Here is an 11,081-nt window from a genome sequence, read left to right as displayed (position 1 = left end):
GGATAGAATGGAGATGTCACCTCATTGGGCGGAGGTTCAGTGGGGATGGGGAGGCTGTCGAGAGGGATGGAGATTTCACCTCAGTGGGGGGAGGTTCAGTGGGGACTTAGAGGCTCTGAAGAGGGTGGAGATGTCACCTCATTGGGGTAGTTTCAGTGGGGAAGAGGAGGCTGTGAAGATGGTGGAAATGTCACCTCAGTGGGGGGGGGTTCAGTGGGGATGGGGAGGCTGTGAAGAGGGTGGAGACATCACCTCAGTGGGGTGAGTGTCAGTGGGGATGAGGGGGCTTTGGAGAGGGTGGAGATGTCACCTCATAGGGGCGGAGGTTCAGCTGGGACTAGGTGGTTGTGGAGAGGGTGGAGATGTCACCTCAGTATGGGGGGGTTCTGTGGGGACGAGGAGGCTGTGGAGATGGTGGAGATGTCACCTTATTGGGGGGAGGTTCAGTGGGGACTAGAAAGCTGTGGAGAGGGATGGAGATGTCACCTCAGTGGGGGGAGGTCCATTGGGGGTGATAGGGCTGTGGAGAGGGTGGAGATGTCACTTCAGTGGTGGGATGTTCAGTGGGGGTGAGAGGGCTGTGGAGAGTGTGGAGATGTCCCCTCCGTGGGGGGAGGTTCAGTGGGGATGGGGAAGCTGTGGAGGGGGTGGAGATGTCACCTGGTGGGTGAGGTTCAGTTTGGATTAGGTGGCTGTGGAGAGTTTGGAGATGTCACATCAGTAGGGGGAGGTTCAGTGGGGACAAGGAGGCTGTGGAGAGGGTTGTAGATGTCACCTCATTGGGGGGAGGTTCAGTGGGGTCCTGGGGGCTGAGGAGAGAGATGGAGATGTCACCTCTATGAGGGGAGGTTCAGTGGGCATGAAGAGGCTTGGAGAGGGTGGAGATGTCACGTCAGTGGGGGGAGGTTCAGTTGGGGTGAGGAGGGTCTGGAGAGGGTGGAGTTGTTACCTCAGTGTCGGGAGGTTCAGTGGGGATGAGGAAGTTGTGGAGAAGATGGAGATGTCATCTCAGTGGGTGGAGGTTCAGTTGAGATTGGGAAGCTGTGGAGAGAGTGGAGATGTCACCTCAGTGGGTGGAGGTTCAGTGGGGTCGAGGAGGCTGTGGAGACGGTGGAGATGTCACCTCCGTGGGGGGAGGTTCAGTGGGCACCAGGAGGCTGTGGAGAGGGTGGAAATGTCACCTCAGTGTGGGGAGGTTTAGTGAGGATGGGGAGGCTGTGGAGAGGATGGAGATGTCACCTCAATGGGGGGAGGTTCAGTGGCGACCAGGAGGCTCTGGAGAGGGTGGAGATGTCACCTCATGGGGGGGAGGTTCAGTTTGGATTAGGTGGCTGTGAAGAGGGTGGAGATCTCACCTCAGTGGGGGGATGTTCAGTGGGGATGAGGAGGCTGTGTAGAGGGTGGAGATGTCATGTCTGTGGGGGAAGGTTCTGTGGGGGTGAGGAGGGTCTGGAGAGGATGGAGTTGTCACCTCAGTGTGGTGTCGTTCAGTGGGGACCAGGAGGCTGTGGAGAGGGATGGAGATGTCACCTCAGTGGGGGAGTTTCAGTGGGGACCAGTAGGCTGTGGAGATGGATGGAGATGTCACCTCAGTGGTGGGAAGTTCAGTGGGGACGAGGAGGCTGTGGAGAGGGATGGAGATGTCACCTCAGTGGGGTGAGGTTCAGTTTAGACAAGGAGGCTGTGGAGCGGGATGGAGACGTCACCTCAGTGGGGGGAGGTTCAGTTGGGTCCAGGAGGCTCTGTTGAGAGATGGAGATGTCACCTAAGTGGGGGAAGGTTCAGTGGGGATGAGGAAGCTGTGGAGAGGGTGGAGATGTCTCGTCAGTGGGGGGAGGTTCAGTGGCGGTGAGGAGGGCCTGGAGAGGTTGGAGTTGTCACCTCAGTGGGGCAAGGTTCAGTGGGGACCAAGGGGCTGTGGAGAGTGATGGAGATGTCACTTCAGTGGGGGGAGGTTCAGTGGAAGGGGAGGCTGTGGAGAGTGATGGTGATGTCACCTCGTTGGGGAGAGGTTCAGTGGGGACCAGGAGGCTGTGGAGAGGGACAGAGATTTCACCTCAGTGGGGGTGGTTCAGTGGGGACCAGGAGGCTGTGGAGAGTGATGGTGATGTCACCTCGTTGGGGAGAGGTTCAGTGGGGACCAGGAGGCTGTGGAGAGGGACAGAGATTTCACCTCAGTGGGGGTGGTTCAGTGGGGACCAGGAGGCTGTGGAGAGGGATGGAGATGTCACCTCAGTGGGGAGAGTTTCAGTTTGGACAAGGAGGCTGTGGAGATGGATGGAGATGTCACCTCAGTGGGGGGAGGTTCAGTGGGGACCAGGAGGCTGTGGAGAGGGATGGAGATGTCACCTCAGTGTGGAGAGATTCAGTGAGGACCAGGAGGCTGTGGAGAGGATGGAGATGTCACCTCAGTGGGGGGAGGTTCAGTGGGGACGAGGAGACTATGGAGAGGGATGGAAATATCACCTCAGTGGGGGGAGGTTCAGTGGGGTTGAGGAGGCTGTGGAGAGGGTGGAGATGTCACCTCAGTGGGGGGAGGTTCCGTGGGGAAGAGGAGGTTGTGGCGAGGGAGGGAAATGTCACCTCAGTTGCGGGAGATTCACTGGGGATGAGGGGGCTGTGGAGAGGATGGAGATGTCACCTCAGTGGGGGGAGGTTCAGTGGAGATGAGGAGGTTGTGGAGAGGGATGGAGATGTCACCTCAGTGGGGGGAGGTTCAGTGGGGGTGAGATGGCTGTGGAGAGGATGGAGATGTCACCTCAGTGGGGGGATTTTCAGTGGGGACCAGGAGGCTGTGGTGAGGGTGTAGATGTCACCTTTCGTTGGGGGAGGTTCATTTTGGATTAGGTGGCTGTGGAGAGGGTGGAGATGTCACCTCAGTGGGGGGAGGTTCAGTGGGGATGAGGAGACTGTGGAGAGGGTGGAGATGTCATTCAATAGGGATGGGTTCAGTTGGCTCCTGGTTACAGGCCTGAGGACGAATTAGGACTTAGGTCCAGGGTTGCTGGTGGCTGCTTCCCTCCTCCTTCTGTTTTGAGTACCTGGGTGCAAGTGTCCTGTTGCACATGGCAGAATGTGCGGGCTGTTTTCTTGCCCCCTAGGTCCTCAGAAGGACTGTGTGGTGTACCTGCAGTGCCCCAGGAGCCTGCACCACACCTGGACCCTCTGGTGGAGACCTTGTGCCCTCAGTCTAACCTGGTGCCATGGTCATGAGGTGCACTGATTGTGTGTCAGGATGGGGACTGTGCCGGAGGGGGGTCTGCCAGCCTTGCCCTTCAACAAGGGTCTCAGTGTCCAGGACGTGTTCTGCTGGGGGCTGCACTGCGGTCCCCTGAAGCCTGTGGTGCATGACCTGCGGGAGTGAGTCTGGTGACTGCCAAGGACAGGTTGTAGGGAGTGACACTGCTTGCCCTGTCTGGGACACGTGCTCTGGGGCCTGGCCACCCTCCTCATGGAGAGCCTGGAGGGGATCTGTGCTGGCACCCAGTTGGGGGCACATGTGTTGGCGACAGCAGCAGAGGGCCCATTCTGGGGAAAGGAGCCCAGGCCCTGCTGTGCCTCCTGATGTCTGGGGTCTGTGGGAGCCACCACTTGGTGGCGTCTGCCACAGTCATTGTGGCCATTTGTTTTGCTGCAGTAGGTAGGGGACACAGGAGATGAAGCACAGAGACAGAGAAGTGTCAGGATGAGGCGGCAGAGGAGGGCCCATCCAGGAGAGAAGGTAGATAGTGTCTGGAGAGGGGAGGGCTCCAGGGTCCTGCTGGGGAGTGGGGAGGTGGCTGGGGTCTCCTGGGGTCGCCACGGCTCTGTGGGGAGCAGGGCAGGGGCCGAGCAGAGAGCGGGGATGGAGTCAGGCCTCAGGAGGAGGGGCGCCTGGGGAGGGGTCCCTGGCCCCCGGTGCACGTTCTAGGGCATGGCTTGTGTTGCTGGAGTGAACCTGGGAGCAGGGGCAGGGTTCCTCGAGGTGGGCAGCGTCCCAGGGAAGAGGAGGACCCCACCCTGTCCTGTGCAGCTCCAGGGAAGGAGGGCCAGGGCGGAAGGGCCGAGGGTCCTGGGGAAGTGCTGCGGCCCACCACCTGGGCCTCAGCTGCAAATCCAGGGCCATGTGGAGGCTCCTCGGGGCCGGTGCTGGCCTCAGGGCTCTGCTTCCTCTCTGGGGGTCATCACCGCTCCCAGGCCTGGATGCCGGGACCCCATACAGCCCCCTCCCTCCCCAGTGCCCCCATGTTCCTGTCACCTGCCCCCTGCCCCATCTCCTCCAGGAAGCCTAGTCCTGGCCTCCCTTGGCTCCCTCGCCCCTCGGGAGTTCCTCTAGGAGCTCAAAGGCAGCTGTTGGAGGGACTGGCTGTGTGGAGGGCACACACTTCTGCCCGTGGCTGGTGGACCCACTCCAGTGGGCTCTGGGACATGTGGGCTTCCTCTGGTGTGGGGTGAGCACGTGGTGGGACATGGGTGCTGATGCCCACCCTCCCAGCTGGGCCTGGAGGCCACCTTGGGTCTCCACCAGGCTAGCTCTCCCCTGGTAGGGGACATTCCCTGGGGGGTCCCACCCCACCCCAATGTCTAGAGTCGGCTGGGGGTTGGGGACCTTGCCCTGAACCACCCGGCAGCTCCAGTGCCCCACGTCATCCTGGGCACATGGAGAGCCCAGCTGGGTCTTCCTGGCAGGTGGTGGCTGTGCCCCGTGCTGGTCGCTGCATGGACAATCAATGTGTTCTGGTTGCCTGGCCTGGCCCTGCCCATGCTCAGATGGCAAAAGTGGTGGCTCTTGCTGTGCCCAGCGTTGGTGACCACCAACCACCCACTGCCTGCTCCAGGACCCACCCCCACTGCCACAGACGCCCCTGGCAGCCTCTGGCTCCCTGGTCCCCTGACTCCTGACGTTTCTCAGTCCTTTTCTAAGGGGTTGGCCCTCTGGGTCACCTCTTGAGACAACCAGAAGGGTTTTCCAAGCTCTGCTTCAAAGTGGCCCCTCTGAGTGGAGGCAGGAGGTGGCCTGGGGGCCAGCCTGCTGTGAGGACCGTGAGTCAAGGCCTACCCACCTGGACCACTGTCCTGGGGCTGCCATGCCCCCTCCAGCTTCCCCAGTGCCCGCAGAGCCAGGCCAGCAGGGGCAGGAATCCGTGGAGGGGCCCCTCTGAGGGGGCTGCTGCTCCACCCCTGGGGAGCCCTGATGGCCGTGGTGGCAGGAGCAGTGGTGGTGGGCAGGTCCCATGGGGCCAGGGTGAGGCCCTTCTGGGAGCAGGAGGCACCCCATGGCCCCTGCCATCTGAGAAGCCCCAGGGGCACCACCTAGGATGGAAGGGTGTAGGACGGGGTGGGTGCTAAGAGGACTGCAGGCCCCTCGCTGGGGCCTCTGCATCCTGCTGCCTATGGCAGAAGATGGCCTCGGGGCCAGTCAGCCTGGGCCGGGGCCCTCTACCTGTGGAGCCCTGCATTCAGGCCTGGTTTGGTGGGCGTCTCCCTCGGGGGAAGGACTTGCAGCAGGCCAGGGGCACCACGGCCATGGGCTGGGACGGAGGTGGGTGATGAGGGGCCCTGGGGGTGAGGCCTGGGGCATCCTGCACAGAAGCATTTGAACTGTTGGCCCCTGTAGCGGTCACAAGGCTGCCAGGCAGACGGGTCCTGCTGGGGAGCTGTCCAGCAGGCAAGGACCCTTGGGAGGGGTGGGGCCCGGCTGAGCCTGTCTGGGGCGGCCCTGGGCTGGGTGAACTGAGCCCCAGGGGGCTGGTCACCATGCAGACTGGCTGGACGTCTTCTGTCTCCCTGGGCTCCTCCTGGACATGGTGGGCCTTGTGGTGCCTTTGCCCCCTGTTCCTCAAGCACAAGGGAGGGGCAGGCTGATGGGCTTGGACCGGTGGCCCGAGATAATCCGCTTTGTCCCCACAGCACGGCAGCAACATCTCCTCGGCCACATTCGCTCTTATTGTCTATTTTCAGGCAGCAGCAGCAATTTTCAAGGCCACTGCCACTGCCCACCACCCGCTATCTCGCGGGTCACCTGTCACTCCAGAAAGGTCAGCAGCTCATTCACAGTTCCATCACTTCACATGAGCAGGTGAATACGCTCTCATCTGCCGCAGCCTCTGTGTGGAGCAGCCTCTGTGTGCCCAGCCATCGTCCCTTCCCTGCTCGGGGAGCCAACAGTGCGTGGTCATTCCCGTGCCCTGCCTGCTGCCTAAACAGCTTCCATAGGGAGGCAATTTGGGGAGGTGGCGCATCCGGGGCGCCTTCCTGCCCTGGCCTCTTAGGAGGGAATTATCCAATTACTCCCTTGGGGTCCAGCTCAGCTGCCATGTCCACCACACTGCCTGCTGGGCAAAGCAGGGCGGGCCCTGTGGAGCCGTGGACAAGTTAGTCCTCCAGATGCCCCTGCACCCCAGGGTCCACCCCACCTTGCGACCCCCAAGTCACCCAGCCTCTCACTCACCCAGTGACTGCCAAACCCGCCTGGCAGCCATTTCTCTCTCTGGGCATCTTCCTGGAGGCACCAACCTGCCTGGGGAACCAGGGAGCCCCCTTGGCTGGGCGGGTGCTGGCCCCATGCTTGGCTGTGGGGCTGAGACTGTAGTGAGGGGCTCAGTTTTGATCATGAGCAGTGGCAGTGCGGTGTGCCCTCCTGGGACGCTGTGCCCCTGCTGGGGTGGTAAAGGCTGTGGGGACCACTTTCCTCCCTTAGGACATTGGCACCTCCCTTCTCCTTCAGACCAACATGCCGACCAAGCTCAGCCAGCCAGCCTGGCCTGCCTTGTCCAGCTCTGTCCAGATCTCTGAGGTTTGGGGTCACTCTCTTGGCCTCTCTGAGCTTCATCTCTTCACAGTGAAGGACTCAGGACTTCGTTCTTGGCCATCCTTGGCTGGGGGGTCCAGGAACCATGCCCTTCCCCTTGTGGGCTCCTGGTTGTCTAGCTCCCAGAGGCACACTGAGACCTGGGGGCCTGGCTCTGTGGCCCTTCCCACTACACATTGGTCTTGGCTGTGTGGTGCAGCTTGCCCTTCCCACTTGAATCCCTGGCCCCTTCTGGGGTCCTCCCAGCACATGCCAGGCTCTGCCTTGTCCTGATTCTCACATCTCCACCTCCTCACAGACTGGAGGTCTCAGGACTTGCAGGGAGCCTAGGACCTGGACCCCAGAACTGGAGGGGTGGAAGGAGGAAAGAGGGGACAGGTGACTGAGTGAGAGCTGCAGGGAGGCAAGGGTGGGCCAGGGCTAAGCTGAGAATCCTCCAGGGGAGAATGAGCTCAGAGACAGAAGGTCTCTGCCCTGTGGGAAAAGGAGCCACTCATGGTCTGAATCAAAGGCTACCTGAGCCCTCTCCATATCTGTGCATCAGCTTCCAGAACAGCCTACTGCTAGGGGCTGGCCCTAAGCTCTGTAAAATAAACATTCAGTTATCTACCTTTCCATCCATCCATAGCCATCCATCCATCCATCTGCCCATCCATCTATTCAACTATCCATTCATTCATCCATCTACCCATCTACTAGCCCTTCACCATCCATTATTAACCACCCATTCATAACCATCTAAGCATCCATCACCAACAATCCATAACCATCCATCCATCACCATCCATACATAACTATCCCTCCATCCATAACCACCCACCCACCCAACCATCCATCCATCCATTCATTCATCTGTCCATCCATCTATCCAATTATCCATTCATCCATCCATCTGCTCATCTTCTAGCCCTCCACCATTTATTACTAACCACCCATCCATTCATCCATCCTTCCATAACAATCGATAACCATCCATCCATCCATCCATCCATCCATCCATCCATCCAAACCATCCATCCTTAATCACCTATCCATCCATTAATAACCATCTATCTGTCCATCCATAATCATCTAACCATCAATCCATCCATCCATAACCATCTAACCATCCATTCATCCATCTATCAATAACCATCCATCCATCCACCCATAACCATCCATCCATAGTCATCCAACCATTCATCCATAACTGTCCAACATCAATCCTTAACTATCCATTCATCCATAACCATCCATAACCTATCTATCCATAACCTTCCAACCATTCATCTACAACTATTCATCCATCCATTCATAACCATTCATCCATAACCATCCACCCATAATCATCCATTCATAGACATCCACCCATAATCATCCATTCATAGCCATCCACCCATAATATTCCATCTATAACCATCCATCCATTCATCCATCCATCACTAACCATCCATCCATAACAACCCACCCATAAGCATCCATCCATAAACATCCACCCATAACCATCCATCCATTCATCCATTCATCACTAACCATCCTAACCATCCATCCATAATCATCCACCCATAACTTTCCATTCATAACCACCCATCCGTCCATCCATCCATCCATCCATCCATCACTAAACATCCATCCATAACCATCCATCCATCCATAACCATCCACCCATAGCCTTGCATCTATAACCATCCACTCATAACCATCCACCCGTAACCATCCATCCATTACCATTTATCAATTCATCCATCCATCACTAACCATCCATCCATAACAACCCACCCATAAGCATCCATCCATAACCATCCACCCGTAACTACCATCCATAACCATCCATCCATTCATCCATCCATCTCTAATATCCATCCATAACTATCCATCCATAACCGTCAATCCATTCATAATAATCCACCCATAACCTTCCATCTATAACCATCCATCCATCCATCCATCCATCCATCACTAAACATCCATCCATAACTACCCACCCATAAGCATCCATCTATAACCATCCACCCATAACTACCAACCCATAACCATCCATCTATAACCATCCACCCATAACCATCCATCTATAACCACCCACCCATAACCATCCATCCATAACCATCCATCCATAACCACCCACCCATAAGCATCCATCCATAACCATCCACCCATAACTATCCATCCATAACCATCCATCCATAACTACCCACCCATAAACATCCATCCATAACCATCCACCCATAACCATCCATCTATAAACATCCATCCATCACTAACCATCCATCCATAACTACCCACCCATAAGCATCCATCTATAACCATCCACCCATAACCACCCACCCATAACCATCCATCCATAACTTCCCACCCATAAGCATCCATCCATAAGCATCCATCCATAACCATCCATCCATAACCATCCATCCATAACTACCCACCCATAAGTGTCCATCTATAACCATCCACCCATAACCATCCATCCATAACCATCCATCCATAACTACCCACCCATAAGCGTCCATCTATAACCATTCACCCATAACCATCCATCCATAACCATCCACCCATAACCATCCATCCATAACCATCCATCCATTCATCCATTCATCACTAACCATCCATCCATAACCACCCATCCATCTACCCATCCATCATCAACCATCCATCCATCCATGCCATCAGCAAGCTCACAAACTTGAGCAGAACACTAGTGGGGCTGGCCATGGCCTTGGCATTGGAGAGAGCCTAGCAGGCCCATTCAGGAGTCTCATCCCCTGCAGAGCACACAGTGCTGCCTGTGACTTCACTTTTGTATCCATGGACAGGTGACAACATGAGTGGAAGGACAGGTCAGGGGCAAGGCCATGTCTGGTGACCCCACCCCCTTCCCGAGGTCTAGCCTGGCGTCCCCTGATTCACTCCTGTGCATTTTTTTCTAGTAACTCTCCACGGCAGAGCCTGGTCCTCCTGGGCTCATGGCCCTGCCCCTGCCTAGGCTGTTCCTCAGAGCAAACCGGCTGCCTGCCCACCGGGTCCCTCTTGCCTTGCTTCTGAGCACTCTGCTTGTCTCCCAGCCCTGGGGGCCCTGCCTTTGGGGACAGATGCTCCCTGGGGTGGAGATAGAGCTGATGAGGACAGTGAGGGGAAAGCTGCCCTCAGGCCTCTGCTGGACACACGGGGCAGGCGCAGGACCACCTGCAGGGAGCTGGGCACTGGTGGAGGGCTTCCTGGACTGCACCACCCGCCGCGTGTCCTGCCCAGTGCAGCCCCCGCCATGTGGCGAGCAGGGCATTGGGGGGCTCTGCCTTCCAGCCTCTCAGATCACAGGTGATGAAGGGCTTCAGGGCCAGGGAGGGATGGAGGAAGCGGGACCCCAGGGTGAGGGAGAGGGGCTCCGGCCACACGCACCCCTGCGCAGGCATCAGGGGAGAAGGGAGGATAACTGATGGGTAGTATTTTAAGGCATATTAACCCAATTACAAGTATATTTTTACAATCGTGGCTCCAACAATTATCACGCGGCGTTTATTAGCCCTGAGCCGGGCTGTGTCAAGTGAAGGCTGAGAAGCAGGAGCTTTTCATTATGCTCTGCCCACGCCAGCCTCCTTCCAGCGACTCTTAAACTGCATGATTTTATCAAAATCTTCGGAAATTGAAGCAATCACTAAAAGGTGTCGGGGAATTAAAATGTTCTGTCTCAGTGAAAGAGATACACTTCTTGTAACATATATCAGTGGCTCTTTTTTTTTTTTTAAGACACATTACTATGCAGAGAAAAGGCATCAAACGCAGGAGGGGCGTTCCGGAAGAATCCCGTGGCAGCAATTCCTCATGCTTAAAAATCATCTTCTGAGGGACGTGGGCTTGGGGCTCATGCCCTCCTAGGTGCTAAGAGGGGGTTGTCCTCTCCTTTGCTCTCACTCTGCATCCCCAGCCTGAGTGGTGGACAGGGCTGCGTGCCCTGCCTGTCCCCTGGGCTGGGAGGCAGCCTACCCCAGGAGCAGGCCCTGGGGCTTCCTGTGTGAATGGTCCCAGCTGCTGCCCCTAAGCTCCTGGCTTTCTAGGCCCTGTTCCCGAGATAGTTCCACAAAGATCCTTGGCTCTGCCAGGGGTGCCAGGCCACATGCTGCCCTGGGCACCTCTGAAGGCTTACACGGCATCGCCGGTGGGGCATTGGCCTGAGGGACAGCACAGGCAGTGGGGTCCTGGGTTTCTTAGGACACTGAGGTCAGCACCAGCTTAGTCCCTGTGCTTAGACGTCCTCCTGACTCCTGGCTGACCATGGGGAGCCCACAGGCAGAAGTCCACAGGGGGCTTGGACAGGGCA

This window comes from Urocitellus parryii, unplaced genomic scaffold, assembly GCF_045843805.1.
Source record: "Urocitellus parryii isolate mUroPar1 unplaced genomic scaffold, mUroPar1.hap1 Scaffold_208, whole genome shotgun sequence".
Lineage (NCBI taxonomy): Eukaryota > Metazoa > Chordata > Mammalia > Rodentia > Sciuridae > Urocitellus > Urocitellus parryii.
Note: the sequence above shows the minus strand (reverse complement) of the source record.